This window comes from Leuresthes tenuis, unplaced genomic scaffold (genome assembly GCF_036924035.1).
Source record: "Leuresthes tenuis unplaced genomic scaffold, fLeuTen1.0.hap1 SCAF_6, whole genome shotgun sequence".
NCBI classification, from domain to species: Eukaryota; Metazoa; Chordata; class Actinopteri; order Atheriniformes; family Atherinopsidae; genus Leuresthes; species Leuresthes tenuis.
The window spans coordinates 29,018,071-29,022,166 of record NW_027325360.1 but is presented as its reverse complement, the minus strand read 5'-3'; the positions used below and the strand labels follow the sequence as shown (position 1 = coordinate 29,022,166).

Here is a 4,096-nt window from a genome sequence, read left to right as displayed (position 1 = left end):
TTTTAACATAGTTTGAGTGAATGAATTCATTTTATAGATAAAATCCCAAGAGTCTGCTGAGAAAAGAGAGTGAATGCGAAGTAGACTTTAACACGGCTCTGGGAGCGAGCCGAGTGCGGGCTAACCGGGAGAATTGCTTGAAAGAAACGCGACACCGAATGAGCGGTCAGAACAAAGCCTCAATACGGTGTTCCCGTGGTGTTTTTGTTGCTGCCTTGTCGATTGCACAGGGGCAAGCGTCTCAACCAAGCAACGCTCACCATGGGGAAGGTGGCTATGGCAACTAGCCTGATGCCCTGCTCCCGCAGTGACGGATAATCGTACTCTGGTTTCTCTTCATAACATACAAATCTTTCGCCTTTTACTAAAGACTTTCGTGGAGAGCAGCACTAATGAGTTGTTTCTATTTTTGGCAGGCTTTACCTTTGCGGGTGAAGCCCTTTCTGTCTGTGCAAAAGAAATCTTGTTACTGTGCAGAGTGACTTCTCTGAGTAGAGTCGCCTTACTTGTTGCGATTGTGCCGATGTTCGAAGCTGGAGTGCAAAGTTGTTGCTTGAATGGTGCTTGCTGGAGCATGCGGGAGTGCAAAGTTATACCATTTAAAAGGGCTGAAGAGTGCTCAGTGCAGCGGGTGGGCGGAGGTGCAACGTGACACTCTGGCCACCTATGGCCATAAAAAGAACACTGCTACAAGTGCGCATTGTGCCAGCAAGGGCCCTCGGACCTGAAACAGTGGACAGTTATCGCTTCTCGGCCTTTTGGCTAAGATCAAGTGTAGTATCTGTTCTTATCAGTTTAATATGTCCTCTATACGAGGACTACATATTAAATGGATTTTTAAGAATAGGAGTTGAAAAAGAAGCTTGCTCCGTTCACTCCAAGCATCGACCCAGTACTGCAGTGCCGCTGGGAACGGTGCGCTCTTCTCTGCTCTTGTGAAAAAGCAAACAGCGGTGCAGGATGGAAGTTTCAGGGAGCCCAAGATGAAACTTTCTTTTAATCTGCTGAGAAAAGAGAGTGAATGCGAAGTAGACTTTAACACAGCTCTGGGAGCGAGCTGAGTGTGGGCTAACCGGGAGAATTGCTTGAAAGAAACGCGACACCGAATGAGTGGTCAGAACAAAGCCTCAATACGGTGTTCCCGTGGTGTTTGTGGCTGCCTTGTCTTTTGCACAGAGTAAAAGACAAGGCAGCCATCGAATAGGGCCCGATTGTTCCTACTTGGTCAGCCGAGGAGCAAGGGGGGGGAGCAAGCGTCTCAACCAAGCAAATCTCACCAAGTAGGAACAATCGGGCCCTATTCGATGGCTGCAACACCTGAAAGAGATATTGATGCGAGACCCGATCAAAAGCTTTTTCAAAGTCTAAATTTAAGATGACAAGCCGGGTGTTTCTGTCTCTAGCGTAATCAATGATGTCTCGAATCAGTACGAGGCTGTCGGTGAGTTGTCTCTCTGAGATGGCACAAGCCTGGTCTGGGTGAATTACCTCCTCTAAAACAGAGGACATCCGTGTCGTTAAAACCTTGCTAAAAAGTTTACAGTCAAAGTTTAAAAGTGTGATGGGCCTCCAATTCTTTAGGTCAGTCTTATCATTTTTATCAGAAGTGAAGAAATAAATGAATGCCTATCAACAAATGTGGGATCTAAACTCTAGTGCTTCCTCTAAAATAATTTCCTTTCTCGATTTAGAAATGTGTGTGTGTAAGTCACAACACCCGTGACACCAAAACCGCTTTCTTTTCTCTACACTCTGCACTATGAGCACACACACCAAATCAGAAAGGCTTTTTTCTCTCTTTTCTACATTATGGACTGTGGGGACACAAAACCGCTCTCTCTTTTTTTTTTTATCGTGTGCCAGGGCGTTGTCTCACGTATTAGATTGTGCTTAAGATACGAATGGGTTTATCAGTCACATCAGAATCCATACATACTGATCCTCCCGTAATAAAATGGTCGGATCTTATCAAACACACTTTGTTTCTTGTGACAATCAAGTCAGCGAAACAGCGTATACACGTCAAGACACTGAATCAAGTTTGCCACAAGAACTCATAAGTTTGGCAGTATTGCTCTGCCGTCAGCAATCATACATCCATTTTATTTTCGTGAGACATGTGCAGGCACCTGTTCATCTACTGTTCTATCACTATGAATTAGTTTATCTATTATCAATAAGGATACTTCTACAACTACTCTATCAAAGTATGTCCGGACTTCTTACGTTGTCAGTTGCTATATATGAATAAGTGGGTAGCTACTGACAAGCATTAAGCATGTCACACAGCCCAAACATATAACATTTCAGGACACACCACACAGTTAACAACCACAGTGAAGCGTGTCAAAGCCCAAACATGTAACATTCAACAGGACACTTACACAACACATTCAAATCAAACAGTCAGACAACATACAAGAACATATACCCCAGCCGGCATTGCTCCCTGCCTATTTTCCTACAGCTCACTATGTGTGCGCACACCTTTATTCACAAACTCTTCAACTTATACTCTTTTACCGAAGCTGCTACAGCTCGATTGGCCGAATACCCTTTGATCCTATTTCGGTGAATTTGACATCTGCCTTACATATAACAGATTAGCGGTTTAGCAGTTTTAATTTAGTTTGAGTGAAGGAATTCATTTTATAGCAAAATCCGAAATCGTGAAGAACTCATGAAAGTAAGCTTATTCTCGGATTCCTGAAACTTTAGATTTGCTATTTCTTTTACTGCAAAGTACAACGTTGTTTTTTTTTTTAAATCTTTCAAGACATGGTAAATATGAAGGACAAAGCAGTTTTAACATAGTTTGAGTGAAGGAATTCATTTTATTGATAAAATCCCAAGAGTCTGCTGAGAAAAGAGAGTGAATGCGAAGTAGACTTTAACACGGCTCTGGGAGTGAGCCGAGTGCGGGCTAACCGGGAGAATTGCTTGAAAGAAACGTGACACCGAATGAGCGGTCAGAACAAAGCCTCAATACGGTTTTCCCGTGGTGATTTTGTTGCTGCCTTGTCTTTTGCACAGAGTAAAAGACAAGGCAGCCATCGAATAGGGCCCGATTGTTCCTACTTGGTCAGCCGAGGAGCAAGGGGGGGGGGGGGGGGGGGGTGGGGAGCAAGCGTCTCAACCAAGCAAAGCTCACCATGGGGAAGGTGGCTATGCCAACTAGCCTGATGCCCTGCTCCCGCAGTGTAGGATAATCGTACTCTGGTTTCTCTTCATAACGTACAAGTCTTTCGCCTTTTACTAAAGACTTCCGTGGAGAGCAGCACTAATGAGTTGTTTCTATTTTTGGCAGGCTTTACCTTTGCGGGTGAAGCCCTTTCTGTCCGTGCAAAAGAAATCTTGTTACTGTGCAGAGTGACTTCTCTGAGTAGAGTCGCCTTACTTGTTGCGACTGTGCCGATGTTCGAAGCTGGAGTGCAAAGTTGTTGCTTGAATGGTGCTTGCTGGAGCGTGCGGGAGTGCAAAGTTATACCATTTAAAAGGGCTGAAGATTGCTCGGTGCAGCGGGTGGGCGGAGGTGCAAAGTGACACTTTGGCCACCTATGGCCATAAAAAGAACAGGGGTGTTAGCGGACAAGTGCGCATTGTGCCAGGAAGGGCCCTCGGACGTGAACCAGTGGACAGTTGTCGCTTCTCGGCCTTTTGGCTAAGATCAAGTGTAGTATCTGTTCTTATCAGTTTAATATCTGATATGTCCTCTATACGAGGACTACATATTAAATGGATTTTTAGCAATAGGAGTTGAAAAAGTAGCTTGCTCCGTTCACTCCGTTCAAGCATTGACCGCGTACTGCAGTGCCGCTGGGAACGGTGCGCTCTTCTCTACTCTGGTGAAAAAGCAAACAGCGGTGCAGGATGCAAGTTTCAGGGAGCCCAAGATGAAACTTTCTTTTAGTCTGCTGAGAAAAGAGAGTGAATGCGAAGTAGACTTTAACACGGCTCTGGGAGCGAGCCGAGTGCGGGCTAACCGGGAGAATTGCTTGAAAGAAACACCATACCAAATGAGCGGTCAGAACAAAGCCTCAATACGGCGTTCCCGTTGTGTTTTTGTTGCTGCCGCTGTTTGCTTTTTCACAAGAGC

At 45.1% G+C, this 4,096-nt stretch overlaps 4 non-coding genes across 4 annotated transcripts; all 4 read left to right on the top strand.

Moving 5' to 3' along the window:
• The first annotated feature begins 320 nt into the window (after window positions 1-320).
• On the top strand, window positions 321-434 carry LOC140310837 (U5 spliceosomal RNA). Its single transcript, XR_011916870.1, has one exon. It is a non-coding gene; the product is annotated as a U5 spliceosomal RNA (small nuclear RNA).
• Window positions 435-742: 308 nt separating this feature from the next.
• Window positions 743-926, top strand: LOC140310786 (U2 spliceosomal RNA). Its single transcript, XR_011916824.1, has one exon. It is a non-coding gene; the product is annotated as a U2 spliceosomal RNA (small nuclear RNA).
• Window positions 927-3,211: 2,285 nt separating this feature from the next.
• LOC140310486 (U5 spliceosomal RNA) lies at window positions 3,212-3,325 on the top strand. The gene has a single exon (XR_011916549.1). It is a non-coding gene; the product is annotated as a U5 spliceosomal RNA (small nuclear RNA).
• Window positions 3,326-3,641: 316 nt separating this feature from the next.
• Window positions 3,642-3,836, top strand: LOC140310700 (U2 spliceosomal RNA). The gene has a single exon (XR_011916746.1). It is a non-coding gene; the product is annotated as a U2 spliceosomal RNA (small nuclear RNA).
• Window positions 3,837-4,096: the final 260 nt, after the last annotated feature.